The sequence below is a fragment of the Parasteatoda tepidariorum genome, chromosome 12 (genome assembly GCF_982258835.1).
Source record: "Parasteatoda tepidariorum strain Cologne lab strain chromosome 12, Ptep-v5.0, whole genome shotgun sequence".
NCBI lineage: Eukaryota > Metazoa > Arthropoda > Arachnida > Araneae > Theridiidae > Parasteatoda > Parasteatoda tepidariorum.
The window spans coordinates 20,129,960-20,152,249 of record NC_141766.1 but is presented as its reverse complement, the minus strand read 5'-3'; the positions used below and the strand labels follow the sequence as shown (position 1 = coordinate 20,152,249).

Below are 22,290 nucleotides of genomic sequence, written 5' to 3'. Positions count from 1 at the left end.
TTCCCGCCTTGAATTGAAATCAAAATCATTTGGTACTTTCTGTAATTTTGCTTTCATTAGTTTTTTGATTAATGCAATTTTTACGCTCTGATGCCGAAAACTGAAAGCTAATTTAACGCTTCGATTGGAAAATTATTTCCAAAATATATTTTACCCAGTTTTAATAATTATTTTATGTAGATATTTATATTATTAACACCATAAATCAATAGAGTTAATAAATAAGTTATCACAGTGTATTTTTTTAAGATAAAACTTGGATGCATTGCAGGGAAAACTGGAGATCAGTAGACGGGACATCAGATGTTTCCCCACCAGTAGGTCAAGCAAAAACTGCTTTCTGACAAAAATATTTTGCATTTTCGAATTTAGGATAGAACATGTATTAATTTTCAGCGATAAAAAACATGCTACTTTTTGGTAGGAAATTCGAAAAATAAGACCAACAGAGAAGGGGTTAAAATTGCCCAACAAAACACTGAATTCCAGTTACTGACCTGTCAGGATTTTCTCGCTTATATATTCATGCTTTGTATTTACTTTTCAGTGAATTGAAGACCGTAAAGATAACTGAAGATATAAATAAAAGATAAAAGAAAAGTGAATGCCCTAATTATAAGAGGAGAACTTCGGAAATCTCCTCCCCCCTATGTCTGTTATTTAATATCTTATCTACTGGTTTCATCCGCTTCTTAATTTTTACTAAGTAACAACCTTGTCAGCTGTTCCAAATTCAGTTATCTCTCCATACATAACACTTAAAACCACTTCAGAGACAGGGCTTCTTTCTCTACAGGTTGATGATAATACTTTTTTTTTCTTACTGCACAGTACTGCCTGTTATCAACTAAGTTTAAAACACGTGGAAGCCACTCATTGTATGAAGCTTTTTACCATGAATGTATATTTTATAACGAGAATTACCATAAACTTGCTTTTTTATTTTTCAAAAAGTACCGTTAGGAAGCTTTAGAAGTTCATTTATTTATTGCATTCCTTTAACTCAAAGCCGTTGATAGAGAAATAAATTTAAACTTGCTGAAGAAATATACTCACGTGGCGTTTCGAGCTGTAACAATCTCTAACCAGTGTCTGCTAGCACAAATTATGCAATAATAAATTAAAAATTGTTGTATAAATATTTCCACACACCACTTCAAGCTGTAACAGTCTCTGTCCAGTGCCTGCTGCACAAATTATGCAAAATTAATTAAAAATTGGGGTATAAGTATTTTCGCACACCACTTCAGGCTGTAACAACTTCTGTCCAGTGCACATATTATATAAAAATAAATTAAAACAAAAGCTTTTTTACGACATTTTAGACCATTTAAAATATTTTAAAATGTTCCAGAAGTATTTTCAACTCCAAACACTAGAAGAATTCTGTATATTTTTGAAGCATATAGTTAGAACAAGAAATATATTTTTAAATTATCCCAGAAACGCTGCACATGATTTTATGACAACACTATGTAACACGATGCAAGGAAAGAAAATGAAGAAAAGAAAGAAAAACCCAATATGGGTAAGAGAAAAACACCAATATGGGTTGAGGGATTCTTAGGTATCCAATTTGGGTTTATACTAAATTGACATTCCTGTTTTCGTTATCACTGCTGTACCCTTTTTGGGCATCTCAAAACCCATTCTGAACACCACTGGAAAACCATTTAAGGAGTGTTAACTATCTAATTTAGATATTGTAACACCCAATCTGAATACCGCTTATTACCTCTATTTAAGAATACTCAACACCCATTTTGGATATGCTGACACCTATTTTGCACAATCTTTTCAGGACACATTAATATTCAATTTGGGTGCCTTAAAAAACCTGATTTAGGAGGAATACCACATCCAATTTGCATACATTTAAATATCTTTCTTGACACATTTCGGATTTAAGAATTTATTTTAAACGCTGATTATCTTACAGATTCATTTAGTTATTGCTTTTAAAGCATTACAATAAAAGTTTGAAACTAAAATGTATGTATGTCCAAAAACTATTCATGTTATTAAAAAAATATATAACAGTTAGATCAATTTCTATTCAATAATAAATAATTAAATCATTTTTCAGTGTTTTCCGAATTTTCTCTATCATATCAGACTGCTCAGAATCTTGAAACGTTCCCATATCTTACAAAATTTTCTTGGGAATTTATCTCCAACATTATATAGTCAAATTGATTGTGAAAATTTTATAATGGATAATTTATATCTTCATTTAAAATAAAATTTCAAAAATAGTAAGCTCAAATTGCAATTGCAAACATCTGCCTATTAGTAAAAAATTGTTAGTTATTTTTACTAGAATCTGACAGCTCAATTTCTATCCAATAATAAATGATTAAATAATTTTTTAGTGGTTTTCGGAATTTTCTCTGTCATATATAGACTGCTCAGGATCTTGAAATATTCCCATGTCTTACAAAATTGCTTGGGATTTTATCTCCCACATTACATGGCAAAATTAATTGTGAATATTTTATAATCTATAATTTATATCTTCATTTAAAATGAAATTTCAAAAGCAGTAAACACAAAATACAATCAAAAACATCAACCTATTAGCAAAGAATTATTAGTTATTTTTATTAGAATCTGGGAGAGGGGCACACTCAGCTTTTATTGACTAGTTTGTGTAGACATGAGTGGAAAATAAAAAAAATGGCAGAAATTTTTTTCTTGAGCACATTTAAGGATACAGATTTTGTTATAACAAAAATAATATCCAAGAACAAGGACATACATGCGAGAAAAAAGCATACAATGTCTTATTTAATTTTTATTGAAATTATAATTTTAGTTGTTTAAGCAATCCAACAACTAAACCACATTTTTGGAAAGTCCCTCTTAGCAACATACTGCTTATTAATAAGAAAGAAGGAAATTCTATATTAAAAATTCAGTAAGTAGTCATGATCAAATATACAGCTTTCACCACTTCACTCGTTGTAAGCAAGGGGAGGCCGTAGACATAGCAGTAGAAACATACACTATCTTGAATGCCAATCGTTATCTATCATGGTGGCTCAGTCGGGTGCAGCCACTGTCTCTTTAATGAAAATATTTCCTTTTAAAATTAAAATATATATCCTTATATTTTCTTACCACTTTCTATATTTTCTTACCACAGAATTTCTCGTGTTAGAATAACATTGTAGTAAAATATTAAGAATTTCAATGCCACTTGAAATCGAAAAAATTATGAGAAAATATCTTGGATTTGCAATAAAATGGGCACAAAAAATTGTATCAAAAAGTGATTAGAATGATTAGAATTTCCTGTGCCGTAATAACATCGTAGTTAAATAATGGGATCGTAAAAACCACGTGGAAAAGTATAGTAATAATTCCAACACAAAAAAATTAATTAATATATTAATTAAAAAAAATTTTAACAAAAACAACGTAACTCTATGATGAAATCAACACAAATTAAACGCTTCAAAAGGAAATTATTTAAATTAACGATTCAAAATTCTCATGTCATGTCATTTCGGAATTTTTAAAGCCACGTGGGAATGCATAGCAATAACTGCCAAAATATTTATTGTAAAATATCTAAGATTTACTATTAAATCGGCACAAATAAATCGTGATTATTTAACTTTGATAATTTGAAACTCACGTGTTGTAAAAATATCGTAGTAAAAATACAGGATTTTCAAAATTACATTAAAAAGCTTAGCAATAAGGATCGAAAAATAATTTAGATTTACGATAAAATCGGGGCAAAGCGTTAAAAAATTATTATTCAAATGGTCAACTTCGAAATTCATAATAATATCGTACTAAAAATATCAGTATTTTCAAACCTATGTAAAAATACATTATAATAGCTTTCAAAAGTAACTTGGAACTTACAATTAAATCGACACAAATTAAGCATGTCAAAAAAGTATTAATTAAAAGGCCGATTAATAACTCACAAGCCGTAATAGTTGTAATAATAAATATATCGGAATTTTGAAACTGTATGGAAATTACTAGTTATAACTGCCAAAAAAAAAAGAAAAACGATTGAAACGTCACTTGGATTTAAGATGAAATCGTTCAAAATAAGGCGAATCAAGAAGCAATCACTCTAACTCGAAATTCGCATCTTCTGCTAATATGGTATTAAAAATATTGTTGTTCTTTTTTAAAAAATCATGTAGAATTCCGTAACAACAAATATATATATATATATATATATATATATATATATATATATATATATATATATATATATATATATATATATATATATATATATATATGTAATACAAAAATTAAATACTTTTGTATTAATAAAAGCATTAAAACTTCATTCGTTTTCATAAAATATCTTTGGTAAAGGATAAGGGTAGAAATTCTATTTTGGGACTTCAAGGCTAAAAACATGCCAATGAATAATAATTAGATTTATACTTGAAAAGAGAAGTTATTTTAAGATCTTTCACTTCCATATAAGGAAAGATTAAACGATTTGCTATGAGTAATAAATAAATTGATGAGGCGTAGGAATACAGAAAAAGGCAGTAATGACTAGCCTCTTCACAACTTTTAATCATCCTATATAACGCAGGAGCAATGTTTTTAATTTTGAATACAAGATTCAACAAAGTTCTCGGAAGACATTAAAAGTCGAATAAACAAAAACAAAAAATTACAAAAATAGAAAGCTGCCAAACGCTGAATAAATCAGAGTTTACAGAATTCCATATTTTTTGTCTTTTTAATATATTAAAACTGTCCTCGTGGGTTGTTTTTTTAAACTAACATTTTTTTTTCTTTTAAATTTTGTACTTCCTTTCTTAGAAAAAAAGTTAGTTTTGCATTTGTTTTCCTTGACAAAGACATAAAGGCAACTATGATTGATTTTTTATGGCTCCTTCTTTGGCATGATGAGCTTGTAAAACTGCGACAGCTTCTTCAACCTTTGTTTTTAAAGCTTCAGTGTGCTCCAACATATGCAGCAATTCAGAATTATCGATCTCCAATAACATGCCAGTGATACTTTTGTATTACATATATATATATATATATATATATATATATATATATATATATATATATAGATATATATATATATATATATATATATATATATATATATATATATATATATATATATATATATATATATATATATATATATATATATATATACAGTCCCTGGCAAATTAATTGACGTACTATAAGATTCTATGTAAAATGTTAATTATCAGGTAATACTATACAGCTCCATTTTTTTTGACGCGAACAGAAACTTCAGAACTTTAACTGAAACTTTACTGAAACAGATTTCATTAGTTAACGTTCGTGTATCAGTTAGTTAATTTAGGCAATATATTATATAAATTCAACGATTAAATAAATTAAACGATATATTATACAAATATAGAATATTTGTTATATCAGGTATTATATTAGTATGTTATAATAATTAGACAAATTATTAGACGCAGTTGAGTGTTTTAATAATTGCATGTTTGCACGAGTTTATATGCGACACTTTTATATTTAAACATTCATTTAATAGGTTTTTATTCGGAAGATTTTTTATACACTTCGTAATTATATTTACTTTTAACGTATTGCAATACAATGTTAACCAATTGATACACGAACATAAGCAAGAGCAAACCAGTTTCAGCCCCTTAAAAATAATAAAGCAGTATATTATCACCTGATAATCAAGATTTTGCTTAGAAACTGATAACACAAATGCGTGATTTAAAATTGTTGACATTTTTTTTCTTTATTAAAAGAAAAAAACAAGAAAACATTGCCTTTGGAAGCTGCCGCGGACCACAGGTTATGCACCCCTAATTTTAATAATTATTTATGGAAAGTCAAAACTAAATTTGCCATTTTTCTTAAATGTATTTGTATAATTTCTTTTATTTTTTTCGGTAATCATGCAGGTGTGATAATTTCAGTTCAAGTTCCTCAATAATGCAATTTAACGCGATTAATATTGATCAGAAAAACACGGAGACTGCTGAATTTCAATAATCTTCGTGTTTTTCTGATCGATTAAATATTAATTTGATTTCTCATCACCTCTAATGATTATACTTTTGTTTCACTATATTTATAAAAAGAATTCAAAATTATTATGTATAAAAAGCTGTCGTTGCAGAACATCCCGAATATTTTATGAAAATTTAACCGAGTTCATATCATAATTATAGAGTATAATCCTTTTCCAGAATTTCCCTATCGCCTTTATCGGTTAAGCATGCTGATAAAAGTTTGAATTAAATTTCTCTATCATACCTTCATCATCAGCGTAAAAATTTTAGCCTTAAAACATTGCTTACAACAATTTTAAGAGTAAAACTTCTTCCTTTTTTTTAACCTACATCAAGTCACGCAGTGAACTGATCGTAAAGATACGGTTCCCAGTAGAACGCCGAAGTCAAGCATCACTGGCTGTGTTCACTAAGCGGGTGGGTGACCAACTTGATCAGCCTGCATAGGGACCGAGGGTAAGCGGTATCGGTCCTCGTTTAACTGTTCTACCGTTAAGTGCTCTACTTCGCGTAGATCATCGGGCTACCAAATCAGCGGATAGCCCATTGTGCAGCTCTAGTGTGACGTAAATAAAGTATCTACCTACCTACCTTAACCTACAACAAAACGAAACGCAAACTCAACACTTCTATGTGAAGAAATTCGTTTTGTTAACCAGCAGTTTTGTAATTATAAATCAACTAGCTAAAATACGGTTAACTAGTTAAACACTACTTTTTAAAATCTTCCTGCTTTTGCTACTATTTTTAAATACAAGCGTCATATTTAGCGATTCTTTTTTCATTACAAAATTTTTCTTCACATGCATCCCTTCATGCATAAAACTAGCTGGGTTCACACAGCTTTTAAACCACTTTTTAATTTGATAATCATACATAACAATAACAGCTATAAAATCTGTTATATGCTGATTGTTGATAACATTTGTTTTATCGAATTGAAGAGAAATTTTATTTCTAATTCTTCAATTTCTTATTTTCAATTCAATTTTTTTTTTATTTCGAATTATTATTTTTGAGCAGTGATGGCTCAGGAGATAGAGCTTTCGCATTCCAATGTAGTAAACCGGGTTCGAATCCCAGCGATGGCTGGTCAATACGAATCCACATCCGGCTTGCATCGAAAACAGCGCTGGCGTGAAACATCCTCAGTGGCAGACGGATCATGGGTTAGAGTCCTCTTTCCATCGGGCTAATCGTGGGAGGTTTTCATGGTCTTCCTCTCCATGTAAAGCAAATGTGGGTTAGTTTCATCAAAACGTCCTTCACGAAGGCGAATTTCTCCCAATACTTGATCCAGGAGAGCCCTTGTCTTCCGGATTAGGTTCAAAATTACGAAGTTATGAAGTTGAACATTAGTAGTCGTAAAGCCCCCGGATGCCCCCTTACGGGGGCGGGACGGGCTTAAGCTTGTTATTAGTAGTCGTAAACCCAAAATTGGGTTGGCGGCTCAACGCCAGTTATAAAATAAAATAAGATCAATGATTTGGTCAGCTGTCAGCACCGGTTTTAAAAAGAAATAAAAAATTAAACATAATATAAGAATAAAAAAGTAGTAGCAAACCGAAAAAAATTGGGTCGGGGATTCTCAGGGACTATCCTGACCGATTTAGCTCAAATTTTGTATTTTGCCTTAAAAAATTACATTTCTTTAAATAATGCAAAAAATTATATACCTTACAGTTGAAAACTTTTTTGACCATTCTTAAATTAAATAATAAAAATTAATAAATACTTACTAAAAGTTATTTTTTGAATAACTTATCTCTGGAACGAATTTTTGAATCGTGTGTAAAACTTATCCAATTCGCTTAAAAAAATCTCGTGATACAGTGAAATACGCAAATAGTAATATTAGCATTAAGAGGACCAAACCTTTAAGCGCTCTTCTGACCAAATTATTGCGACCATATTTTCCTGATTGCGGCTATCCCCTATATTTTGGGAGTCAAATATCCAAATTCGACGAAAATAAAGTATGTTTATTCGGAGAAAGAATGTTTTTGGGTCTGATTTCGTAACTTAAAATATCGTCTGCACTTATTAATTAGCATATTTGAAGTCACTCTCTCGAGCCATTAAGATTGAGTCCCAGAACGTGAAAATTCGATCATTAGATCAAAAGTTATTCAGAGTAATTCATTTTATTTATTTGAGCACTGTACAGCTGAGTTCTTTATTTAGATGGTTACTGCACCTAATGAATATTATTAAATAAATTATTTCATTGCATTTACCGGTTTTTAAATGATTTCTTTGAATTGAACGCTTTTCTAACGAATAACTCATTCAAATATCACGACCTAAAAAATCATTTTAATAACATCGATTTAGATCTGAAATATATATTGCATAATATTTCAGCCAAAACAATGAAAGTAACAGCTAGTTATTAAGTACAATTCAAATATTAATTTAAAGAATAATTGCCAAATTGTATTTTCTGTATTGCATAATTATGGAAAGACGAGAATGAAATATTTTTATAATCCATTTTGGAGGGACAATTAACAATTTTTTTAATTTTTATGAATAAACATTTGGTTCATAGTTATTTCAAATTATTTTGACCAATAATTTCAGGTGTGGTACAAAGCCGTGAATCGAACCTTTTATTAATTAAAACAAAAAATTAAAACAAAGTATAACAACATTATTCAATACCATCTTTATTTCTAAATTTGTTAGAAGTAAGAATCAACTTATTCATTTATAATGTAACTTTATTGCCTAAGTTACTTTTGCATTTATTAAGACACTGATTTTTTTTGGATATTTTTTGACGGTTGAACAAATGCCGACCATTAAATAAAAACAAAACTTGATATTTTTAATGATAGAAAATCTTTCAACCGAAATCTAATATCTAAGATACGACTGCAAATTTCCATATCATTCGAAAAAAATCCTTTTTTGTTTTTTAATCAGAGATGCGTTTTTTAAACATTTTCATTTTGCCCAAACTCGAACCTGTCCTTTTCGAAAAACACTTTTTTAATGCCTGTTTGGCTTATAGAGTATACTATATTGAATAACTCTTTTTTTATTTATTCGTTTGTTTTCTCAGGAAATCAATTTTCGGCTATAGTCAAAGAGTGGTATTGAAATTTAATCGAAAACCGCCCGACACCAAAATTTTTGGTTCTTTTAATTAAATAAAGGTTTTTTTTTTCAACTTGGTGTTATTTACCCTGCAATTTGTAGAGAAAGGTTACTATCATTGTGCCTTTATTTTTCGTTGATCTATTATTTCGTCTTTTTTCATTGGGCCCCCTTTGTAGTCATTGAAGGTCAGCGTTTGCTATTGTCTATTGCACGTGAAACTTATTACATAAAATCTATGGTCTTACATCGTCAAGTGATGCAAACGGCACTTTTTGCTGTCCGTCTTTTCATGTATAAAATTTATCAGTTGTTTTATATTACCTCCTGAAGTTATGATTCAAGTAGATTACTAGACCACCATATATTTAACAATTTTAATTTTTTTATCGTCACACTTTTATTCAAAGTCACATTTTTACACAGCAATAAATAAACGAAAATAGCATACAATTATGCAGAATTGAGCAATTTTGTGGCAAGTTCTGCTCTAAAAAGGTGAAAGAAGATGTTGATTTTTTAAAAAAACTACTTTTTTTTTAAAAAAAAGTAAAGAAAAAAACCATCTTCATGACAAAATAAAAAATACTTTTTTTTCTATAAAAATGAGTGAAATTAAAATGTTTATCAAAATATTCTGGAATATTTTACTCATGACAGAAAATTTCTCCTCTACAAATAACCAGTTTTGATTCCGTAGCGATATATAATTTAATTAAATGTTACCAACAAATGTAATCTTTTTTATAATCTTGTTATCCAATATCGAATAAAGAATGTCCATTCAATTCGGCAAATTGTGTTGGAACGGTGTATTCACAAAATTTTTTTAGTTAGAATCCAAAGAAAAATTTTTTTGAATAATATAACGTCTGATTTTGCATTGTTCGATAAAATTAAGATTTTTGTTTAAAAAATGTGTTATTAGTTTTACTTTGCAAAAAAGAACATTTTCAGAAAATATGACATCCTTACATTTATTCAAACCAGATTCCAAAACAAACCGCGCATTAAGTACTGTAAACACGGAGAACATTCTTCTAAAATTACCGTACTGTATGGTAATGTGATCTTTCTGATAAATAAAAACCATAATTATGTTTAATAAAGCCAAAGCATGCGTTTTTTAAATGATTCATTTGGTAACTTTCCGTTCATATGGTAACAGTTTACCGTAAATTCTAGTTTTCAAAATTTCAGTTCCTATTATCATACATTTAAAATACAAATCTGAAAAAAACCGACATAATGGTTTTTGTGCCATGCTGTAAAGTACACTGGTGGACAAAATTAAGAGATGGAATGCATTTTCACACATTCATTCGCACATGCAAGATACCCGCACACCGCTCCATGTGTTTGACAATGGTTCCGTGAATTCCCAGAGATACAGGCCCTATGCGCGTCTTTTCAGGGGCGCTGTTGGCCCTGAGTTCATTTTTATGGACGATAATGCGCGACCACATGGGGCTCTCATGGTTGATGAGTATCTGGAAAGCGTGGATATTCAACGAATGGATTGGCCAGCCAAATCCCCTGACCTGAATCCTATTGAGCATGCTTGGGATGCTCTTGGGAGAACTATTGCGATGCACCAACCTCCCCCCCAGAACCATTCTGGAGTTAAAAATTGCTCTGGTGGAAGAAAGGGAGGGTCTTCCACAAGTTCTCCTTAACTCCCTTATTAGCAGCATGCATTCTTGTTGTGCATGCTGTCTGTCTGTCAGGGGTGACCATACACCATACTAGAGGCAACACACACTGTACAAGCCTCACTTTTATTGTCATCTTTTATCCTTAAGTTCAGACTACATTGGATTTATTGGCAATAGGTCTTGCCAGTGAATGGCACTTTCATTTTTGTTTTGCATACTTTATTATCATGGAATAAGGTATATCCATACCAAATTTCATTTATTTATATTCAATATTTTTTTAGATATTTGGGAAAATGCCTTCCATCTCTTAATTTTGTCCACCAGTGTATTATGATTAAATTACCAAATTTTTGTCACCTATTTTAAAACCATTCATTTTATCAAAATGATTACCTAATCGCCTTGGTAGAAAATTACACTATTTTGATGCTCCCATAGAGACAGAAACACAATAAATTTAACCATATCCTGGTAGTTTTAACCATACTCTGTGTATAAATTGTTTCGTAACTCCGTTAGGTGGTAAAAAATTCACGTTATTTCTCACGGATATAAAATTTGACTTTTTTTTAAGGTAATAAATAATATGTTTTACCGACGACTTATACCTAAAACTAACTATATATCTAAAAAAGCTTACAATTTTATAATATAAAATACTCCTTTTTAATAATCTTCTATCCTTTAATATAATCAGGATGAACTGAATTTTTAATACTTTTTGTTTTGCTTCAAAATACATATTTTAAGCTATTGTGTATCATTTGCTTAAAATTTGGATTGGTGAAAAAGTAAGTAATTTTGTTCGTTGAAAAAAATCAGATTTGTGTGGGGTTTTTTTTAGAAAAATACTTCACATAGTTCAGGAAGCAGTTAAACGTAATTTCTATAATAACAAAATGAACATAAATAATAAACAGGAAATTTTACTTTTGCTTAGATAGTGACTGCTGAATTTTCTTAACGTTAAGCATTAATACGCAGGCTAAATTTAATAACGATACATAAATTTTAAGTCATAATATAAATTTTGATTAATAAATTTTTGATAAGCTAAGGTCATGTGATGAAAAAATCTACAATCTAATGCATACATATATTTTATTTCAAAAAGATAAAGGAAAGAATCACGATTCTTGAAGTACGGAAAATTACTTAAAATAAGCCCTTTGAAAGACACTTTTTTTTAATTCTTTTCTCATCAGAAATTTTATAAACTTTTTTTAAATTGAAAAAAGCATTGATGCTAAAATAATAATATAATTTAATATGATAATTCAATAATAACAAACGTTTAACTTCATAAAAGTAACTCATTTGAAAGAATAGCTTCCTTTTTAGATTTTTTTCTTTAGATTTGTAATATATACAGTACAGAATGTTAATTTTACCGATGACTGAATTTTAGACGCATACACCAAAAATGTACAGTAACAGAAAAAATTTATTTTGTTCTTCTTCAATGTATTACTTAGTTAGGAGGTCTAATTATTGCGGGCAAGACGGCATCCCATAAAAAAAAAAAATTCTTTTTTTTTTAATTTTAGTCACTTAAAGTAACAGTAAAGCACTCTTTAGTTAATTATTTGGAAAATTACCTATATGCTACACTGTAAGAAATGGTTTCTCAAAATTGGTTGAAATTTTATTAAAATAACTCCGAAACAAATATAGTTGAAACCCATGGACTTATAGTATTGACATGATCAAAATAGTCTCAAAAACGGCACATCTTGATAAAATTACTCGTCATCCTCAAACTTGATTAAATTATAACAAACAAATATTCAAATTATTCAGATCGGTAATCAAAATTTTTCTATACAGTGAAAAAATGTGTAATCAAAATGTACCAGAATATATTAATCGAGTTTCTGACTTACACAGAAAAGCAAGGTAATTTTTACCGAAGCATGTTGGTAAAATTAAACGGTGTGGTAAAATTTGCTTGGAATAAAAACTATTTATTTGGTTAAATTTATTTTTTCGTTTTATATTTTTTACTAAATGCTTGGAAACAAGATCTATAATTTTGAAAACCAAAATTTCCTGTTAACCGTTATCATATGAACTGAAAAATTACCAAATGAATGTTATAAATGCTGCATATTTTTATTTTATTTACCAGAATTACGGTTTTTTTTTTATCAGAAATATCATTTTCATTATGTACTGTAATCTTGCCAGAACTTTTTTTTCCCGTGTAAATGAAGACAGATTTGAGCTGTCCCTATACTTAATAATGAATGCATGATTTTTTCAAATTCGACTATATTTGTTTTGGAGCTAATTTGACACATTTTTGCTCAATTTTGCACAATTGGAATTAAGTACCCATCTGCAAGCTAAAGTAGGCAATGATTCTAATTTTTCAGAGAAATATTTCTTTGAATTAAATAAGGATACACTGCAAAAAAATTTGGATCAAATTACGGCAAATGGTAGCGGCACTCGAAGTACCGGTACTTTTTACCGTAAAATCCATTTTTATCAGATCATGTTACGGAATGAAAGATCTGATATGCAATAATTTTACAGTAATAATCGCTGAATGTCTCTAATTAAATAAATATTACTGTTAAAATTACGGTAAAAATGGATTTTATTGTAAAATGGATTTTATGGATGATGCACTAAACTCTATTGTGTTCCTTTACAAAATTTTTCACTGTTAGGAACAAGAAAAAAAATTTGAGTCAGGAGAGGATTTCCAAAAACCTTTAAAACTAAACAAGAAGTAATAAGATTTGATGATGTTCGAAGACAAAATTAAATTGCATTTCTAAAATAAACTGTTTACAGTGCATTATGGTAAGAAACATATTAAATAGGCATGATATTTTCAGTAAATAACCGCGCTATTCTTGAATAACCTCTGAATGTGGCTTAAAGAAATATATTTTCTTGTAAAAATGAGAGGTTCACACGTTAATACTTCTTTCCTAAGAAAAAAAGGCTTTTTTAGATATGAAATGCGTATTATGATTAGCGATTTTTGTCTTTTTGTTAATAACTGTAATATTCAAACTAACTTATAAGTTTAAGTTTCAAGATAGTAAGATAAAAAATTTTTCTCTGAATGTAAACCAAATAAAAATATGAATCAAAACAAATACAGGCAGTAAAATATAAGTGTTAATCACGACCTTGCACATTAAAATCAGATCAAATCTGATTTCTAAGTATCACTATATAAAATCCTTCTACTTTAAGATGACAATTGCTACAGCTATGATAATGTTAGGTATGATTATTTCAACCGTGTTTCCGAGGTTAAATGCTAGTTAATTGCTTTGTGCCTTCAAACAACCAAAAGGAAGCAGGAAATAACGTTTCTCTATCTAAATTTATAATGACCTTGAGAAGTAAGAAATATGATTACATTTTGGTATCAGCGGAGTTGTTATGGGCTATGAACACAGGAATGAATTTAATCCTTTAAAAGAGCAACAGACTCAGTAATGAATAAAAAAAAATATTTATTTTTCTTTCGAAATTCAAATTCCATGCGATAAGCAAATCTTAGAGTTATCATCGCTTTCGTTTTAATAAAAATAATATTGATGACTAACGGCACAAATAAGGAACAAATGTAATATTGAAATTAAGAGAGAGTTTCAACGCTTCCTATTATTACAAACTTAACTCGATTTTATTATCTGATTAATGTCAATGAATGATCAAGTAGATGTTGTGTAAATGCTAATTATGGCATGAGGTGAAGTAATTTATTTTTTTACTTTTAAATGCTTCATTTGACAAATCGATTAAATCCACTTTTTGGATTTTTTTTATGTTAATTAGTTAATTTAAAGATACTTTATCCACTCCTAATTATATGCATTCAAATCAAATTTCTCAGGCAATAAGTATTAACATCACTACCTGAAAAATTGTTTAAGCCATTAAAAAATAAATAATTTATTTCAGAAGAGCACTGGTGTTAGAAATTAAGAGAATTTGCAGACTTGGTCGATTAGCTCTAGAACAACTGGACCGATATTAATGAAATTTGATATGTACATACATCGATACAATATAAAACAAATAACTATTCAACAATTGTAATACACACGCAAGATCGTGCGTACTCGTTGGAGTCGGAAGGTATGAAATTGCCACTGGACAATTCAGGACAATTGCCACAAGAAATGATAAACTGCCTAATTTCAAGTATAAAATCTAGCTGCAAGGCCTGTATATCTGTAAGAGGGGACCATACCATCACCTCCTACATCAAAAAGCCTCCACACGGTCTTCTATAAGTAGTCCGCGCAGACTATTTAAAAAATGAACCAGGTGTGCGCATGAACCCAAAATCTTTTATAAAAGTAATTGAGAGAAATTTATCATATATATTTGAGAATTGAATCTGTAGTGGTTGACAAGTGAATAAGGCAAACCAATAATATTCATAAATAAAACAAACTTTTAGTCATATACTTGCTACCACTTTCTTATTTTAACTAGATTTTGTATTAAATGACTCGTTCGGAAAGTGGATATCCTTCATAGTGGTCTGATTAGACTACCTATAAGAAACCGTGTGGAGGCTTTCAGTTATAGGAGGCTTTCAGTTATAGGAGGCGTTGCTATTAACCCTTTTTTTTCTTTTTTTCTTTTTTTTTCTTCCTACAACCGCTGTTTTATACCTTCCAACTCCAAAAAAAAAATTTCTATTATAATAAAAATTTCTATTATAAATAATATAAATTTTTATTGAAAAATTTTTGCCGTTTGGAGATTTTAATTTTTATTACTTAGGAAATTCATTATAAATATAAAATGCTATGACTGAACCAAGAGCACTTAAATTTAAGATATTTCAAAAAATGGAGTTGATTGATTTGTGCAATGAATGACTTAAATAAACATCAAAAAAATTAATAACTGCAAAAAAAAATTTTTATTCAGTTACAAGTTAAATGTTTTTTTTTCTAAATGTTTTAAAATGTATGATGCTAAATGCTTTTTTTTCTTCTTTCTTTTTACAGATCTCATATCATTCAACTCTGGTCCAATCTATCATTAGTGGAGGAATTCGGGAATAATGTTATTTATATTTAAATCTCAAAAATAAAATATTATTTAATTCATGGTACAGTTATTTATTCATTTCTTTATTGTCAAACCACGCACATTTTTCAGTTCTAGTTATTACATTTCCACATTCACATACTACATATATATATTTTATATAATAAAAAATTCTGTTACAGCAAATTTTTATTGATGTTCCTGATTTTTAAGAGTTGCATTTTTATAATCTAATTATAACTAACTTTTCTAAAAAAAAACTAGTATTTAACTTTTTTTAAACAATATTTTTAATTTATTTTTCCTTTTTTTTTACAAAAAAAGTTAGATGCATGGTAAATACGAGAAAATGAGAATGTTAATAATCAGGTTATTTAGAAGATAATAAAAGAATGATTATTACAGCAGAAACACTTCTATCAATGTTTTATCCCTCAAAACATAAAATAATTTTAATTTAAAATTATTTAAAAGAAAACAAATTTATTTTTAATTATATGTGCTTTAAATCTTAGAACTATAAAATTTTGGTGTGAAATAGATGTTAATTAATTATTAACTGTTACTTATTTCCAACCACGATAATTTCAGCTTTTCTTACACATTTACTATCAGACGATTCCAAAATATAAATCAGACGAAAATTCTTTATAAGAAATACTGATGATTTATTACATTTTAAACTGTACACTCGTTATGTTTTTGAGTTGTGGTGTATTAGACGGGTTCGAATCATTTCTTTAAAATGATTGTGGTTATTATTGTAAAGTTGCATTCAATTCAATTCTTTATTAAATAGGACACACTTTATTAGACTTTACAGTGAATTTATTTCATAAATAGTTTGTCAGCATGAAAATATTTTAAAGTATCAACTTGCAGTAGTGAGCAAAAACTTCTTTATTCTTAGAGTAAAGCAATTTTACGAAAAAGTTACATTTGATAACTGTCTGAATTAATTGCTGAAAGAACTATTGACTTATTTGCAAACTATAAGTAGAATTATCGTCTGGCAAATTAAAATGAACTGACAACGCGTATAGTTGAAAGTAGGACTATTTCTATTCCTAAGGCGTTGGGGGCTCATTCCAAGTTTAAGTCCGTCACTGAGTTTTAAGTTCGTTATGTGACAAAAAAGTTTAATCGATTCTGATATTCTAGAACAAGGCTGAACTACATCGTAACTTTAAGTGTTCTTAAATGCTAATGCTAATAATATACACCAAAACTTTTAAACCAGTAGTTGTTTGTAAATTAGTAAATCGTTAAAAGATTATTTGATTTTAAAAAAGGAATTAAACTCAGGAGTTATAAATAATTGATTATTATTGCAAATTTTTCTTTATATTTTCTGATTGCTGATTTTATTTTATTTCTTTTTCGGAATTTTATTCAGATTGATATCTGTCTGTCTCGTTAATTTAAAAAAAACATAGAAACCAAATTTGTTGTTTTTAATATTCTAAATTCAATGAAATGAATTAACATAAAATAAGGAAGATAAAAGTAAAATCACAGGCCACTGGAGTAACATTTTTCAGAAGTTAATTGAAAAGTGTTGTGTACCATGAAATTGAAACTTTTAAAAAAATTATTAGTGTTTTGAAATAAATTTTTCATAAAATAAGAAATTTAAATAAGTGTCAACGATTTAAATCAAATGACTAAAAGCTGTGGTTTAAATTGTAATTTTGACAACTTCATTTTTTAAAAAAAACATCTCCTAAGTTCTTATTTAATGTAATTGTCAGGATTCTTTTAAATTTAAATAAGACAACATTTATAAGAAATTTTTAAATAATTCATTATATCATATTCTGCAGCAAAAATTTTAACTTATTCTAATTAACATCAAAGGAGCCCTAACCTCAGAAGAAATAATGATTCAGAAGAAAAAGCAATTAAAAAACCTAATGGGTTGCGACTAGTTAACTTTTTAATCAAAAGTTACTACAACACTTTTTATTATTCTAATTTTTAAAAAAGGCTTGATGAAATTCTAAACACAAATATAACTATGAGAAAAATCGCAATTAAAAAAGAGCAGCAATATGCATTTATGTTTATTACAGAAATTCATGCAAAACAATAAAATGTATGAGCAGTAAAAAACTTTATAATATTTCTTATATATTATTAATTATAATGTTATAAGAAAAAGAATAAACCAAAAAATGTTCTTCTGAAAGTGTAAATCAAAGTTAGTTTAAAAATAGCAGAAAGCTCCGAATCCTTTGAAAATTCATTCTACATATTGAACTCGTAAGTTGACCATTTTTTACGCCCACAACGCCTCAGGCAACGGATCAGTTAGTCAACGAAAAATTAGAATTTTAGAAGTATGAAGAGAAAAAATATGAAGCGTTGATTGATGATTGTTTAAGATCGATATTATTAATTATTCTTCTATATGTTCCTTTTATTAATCAAACCCTTGTTAAGAATCTTAGAATTTATGGATTCTAAAGAATTTTCACATTTCTGGCAAAACTTAAGTAGAAGGTAAGAGTAAACGTCCTATATCATTATTATTATGTATTTAATCTTACTCACGTAATATGAAAAAGTATTTGTAAGCGCATCGTTACTTCTGATTTAGCGTAATTATTATTTTTGGAAGAGATTGTTTTAAGGTCTATGAGATTTACTATAATTTGCAACAGCTAGATCCTCTTAATTAGTCACAAGCGTTTTATTTTTAAAGATAATAAGAATTTTTGATTTACTTAATGCATATTTCCGCTTTAAAATTTGAATTCGTTAGAATCCATATGCAGAATTATTTCTGATAAAGTTTAAATAAAAATATAGTCTTCTGCTAAGACAAGGTCTAGTTGAATACATTAAGCAAATGTTAGATGCTAGTCAAAAACATTGTCATTTAGAGCAGTGGACCCCAACCCCCAGTCCGTGATTCCACGAACAGACCTTATGCGATCCGTACCGGGCCGCGCAAAGAATATTAAATTATTTCCATTTCATTTACTGTGGTGTATTTTTCTCGGATTTTCCAAAGACGAGAGATTTACAGGGGAGGTAGATTGCTGATGCTAAAAAGCAATTCCCTACTGGTGAAGAATTCATATTCACTATAGGTATTTACTGTAGGAGAAGCTGCTGTGTAAGAGATAGCAGATGTGGGTTAGCACTGCGACTAGGTGCATTGAGAAAAGAAATCTAAGACATTGAGACACAATTGTTAGAGTAGATTAGTACTTCACAGGTTGATGAATCTACAGATGTCATCAATACTACTTATTTATGTGTGATATCTATATGAGTGTTTGTTATGTGCACTATTTTTGCTAACCAACACCACAGGAGTAAGCAGGACTATTCCAGTCACTGGATGGTTACATATCAGGACAATAAATGGACTTGCTGCGTTGATGGCTGTCAAGTTTAACTACGCGGATTTAGGAGGTTGCACCTGAGAGTGAATCTACACTCTGTCTCATTCACAAGGAAATCTGAAAAGCCTTAAAATGTCACCAGAATTTAACAGATTACCGGAACACTGGTTATATAGAGGAAACTAGCTATTCAGATTATTTGAATTACGCAATGTCTTCTCTCAGAAAAGAAGTAGCCACTACCAGCACTTTTCAGTGACAAGGTATGGGTCGCAAAGCTGACTTACTTGTGTGACATATTTAGCCTGCTTAATGAACTAAATCTGTGCTTTCAGTGGAAAATGTTTCAAGATGGCAGACAAAGTAGCTGCAAAGCTGAATTGAAGTTGTGGGGACGTCGGGTGAACAGAGGCAGTTTGGACATGATTCAGACATTAACGGCTGTTTTAGCCGAGACTGAACATATATTCTTCTAGTTGGCGCAAGACATTAATCACAAATTAATTATACACGTAAATTCCCAACCACAAAAAACCCACAAACTGATAAGGCAAAATTTTTTAAAGAATTTTTTTACAAAATATTATTTAAATGTTCATAAGTTTGAATAAAGTTTTATTATGGTAAATAAAGTAAGAAAACCTTTCAAAATTTATATGATCCTTTCCTGCTACATTTAAAATTATTATTATTTTTAAATGAGACTTATTTGTACCTACATAAAACTTGTCGACGACAAACAGGTTTATAAAGAAAAGAATGATCAATTAGATATTTCTCAATGATTTTATTGCTCTGTCAAAAGACACAAAAGTATTTTATCTATTTGAATCATCAATTATCTCAAAAATAACAAAAACATTTTTAAGTGTCGAATAAGTGAGGTAATGAGTTATAAGTTTTATTTAGTCATGAATATTGGAAATTTTATTTACTACTAACGGTCAACAGATAGGTTAATGATATTTTTTTATTCTTTTTTGTGAAAATGGAGCGATATTTTTTTTTAAATAATAATGATTAATAATCGACTCACGATTTTTTTTATTGAAGTGATTTTATGGGATTCGTAATTTATTGTCCGTTGATAATATTAATAGAAACATTGATAAGTTTTGCTATTGGGTTGAAGGAAAATGACAACAAAGATAAAAATAGGATAATCTAAATATTTGACAAAGGCTATTGAGATAACTGATCAAGGACAGGTTTAGTCTAGCTACAAACTTTAACCCTGACTTTTCAAAAAGGAATTTCTTTATGGAAAATCGTATAAAAAAAATCATTCTCTTTTTTTTTAACAAAAACGTAGTTATAAAATTATTCTCATCTGATTACCATATGTTTCGGGTATTAGCAAATCCAATATTTTGTGAGGTGCTTCAAAATAAAAGGATCATTTTTATTTTCATGATTTTTCAATTAAATGTAACAACCTAATATATAATTTAATTTATTCCCATCTGATAGCCATATTTTCTGCCTCTTAGTAAATCCAATATTTTGTTAGGTGCTTCAAAATAAAAGGATCATCTTTATTTTTGTGATTTTTCAATCAATCGTAACAACTAATATTTATTATAATTTATTATCATCTAATAATCATATTTTCTAGATCTTAGTAAATATAATATTTTGTTAGGTGCTTCAAAATAAAAGAATCATCTTCATTTTTGTGATTTTTCAATCAATCGTAACAACTAATATTTCTTATAATTTATTATCATCTAATAATCATATTTTCTAGATCTTAGTAAATCCAATATTTTGTAAGGTGCTTCAAAATAAAATTATCATTCTTATTTTTGTGATTTTTCAATTAATCGCAACAACTAGTATTTCTTTTAATTTATTCACACCTGATAACCATATTTTCTGGATCTTAGTAAATCCAATACTTTTGAAAGTGCTTCAAAATAAAAGGATCTTATTTTATTTTTGAAACTTTTTACCAGATCCTTGCTTGTGGCAATCAATATCTATTTTAAATTATTAACTTCTGATAACCATATTTCGTGGGTATTTGTCAAACCAATATTTTTGAAGTAGCTTAAAAAAAAAAGCTCACTCTTATTTTTTAACTTTTCTATCAATTTCGGCTTGCATGAATTTAACTCATGGGTTACACCCTATACAGGGTGGTCTCTAGATACCACCCTTAATATGTATTTTTTGAAATCCTTATAAAAAATTAAAACAAGGACGAAGATGTATTCTCTTTTCTTTTTTGTTAAGGTTTCTTAAAATACGTATTAAGGGTGGTCTTTATGGAACAACTTGTAAAAAGTGCTTATAAGATGTATTTATCTGTACATTTTTCATTACGTCTAGTGATAAAGCAGGTAACAGTTATAATTAAAATTTAATAAAATATCATTAAAATTCTTTCGCCAATTTATTTTTAATGATTTAGCATTAAATTTTTAGTGCCTCTTCCTTCGTCATCTTGGGTTAATTTTTAACGCCTGTTTTCTTGATATTTTTTTCACTTTACAAATTTTTGATTATATACTATTATTAGACAGCATAATACCTTTCAATAATACATAATGTACAATACAAATAATACAAATACAAATAATACAAATGTGTTATTAGCGGAAAAAGTTCTTGAATGAAATATTGTTAAAAAAAATTATACAGGAAATTTAATCATGTACCAAATTTCATGAAACAAAATAATAATAATGATCATTTATGAAAATTAATATTTATCTTGAGAACAACTCGACTATAACGTGAGCGAAACTGGGAAAAGTTGAAGAAAGAAAAATTACCTTTAAATACAACAAATTAGTGAAATGTTTTCATCTAATATCTTCTCATGAAATTAAAAGTATTATTTTGGTGGAGACAAAATTTAAATTAGTAATAGTAATAATAAGGATTGAAAATTTATGTTATATATTTGAATAAAGAATTCACAATATTTTAACTTTCGATTTACCAGAATCAGATTATCAGAGATGCAAAATGTCCAGACAGCAAAATAAATAAATAAATAAGTAAAAAGGATAAGCGCTGAATACTTCTTTTATGGGAAAAATCTTACAAATTTGGAACCAAATTTAGTTAGTTTCTATATAGTAAATTATTAAAAAGCACAAT

At 28.5% G+C, this 22,290-nt stretch overlaps 1 protein-coding gene and 1 long non-coding RNA gene across 3 annotated transcripts in view; one reads left to right on the top strand and one right to left on the bottom strand.

The window, feature by feature from the left end:
- Positions 1–15,895, top strand: part of LOC107447768 (cysteine-rich venom protein AnHyalC) — a 163,317-nt gene extending 147,422 nt beyond the window's left edge. For both annotated transcript variants that reach the window (XM_016062772.5, XM_016062770.4), the window contains exon 10: positions 15,787–15,895. The gene's annotated coding sequence lies outside the window, so the exon portion shown is untranslated. The remainder of the gene's footprint in view (positions 1–15,786) is intronic.
- Positions 1–22,290, bottom strand: part of LOC107447769 (uncharacterized) — a 189,943-nt gene that overhangs the window by 106,044 nt on the left and 61,609 nt on the right. The gene's annotated exons all lie outside the window — the stretch shown is intronic.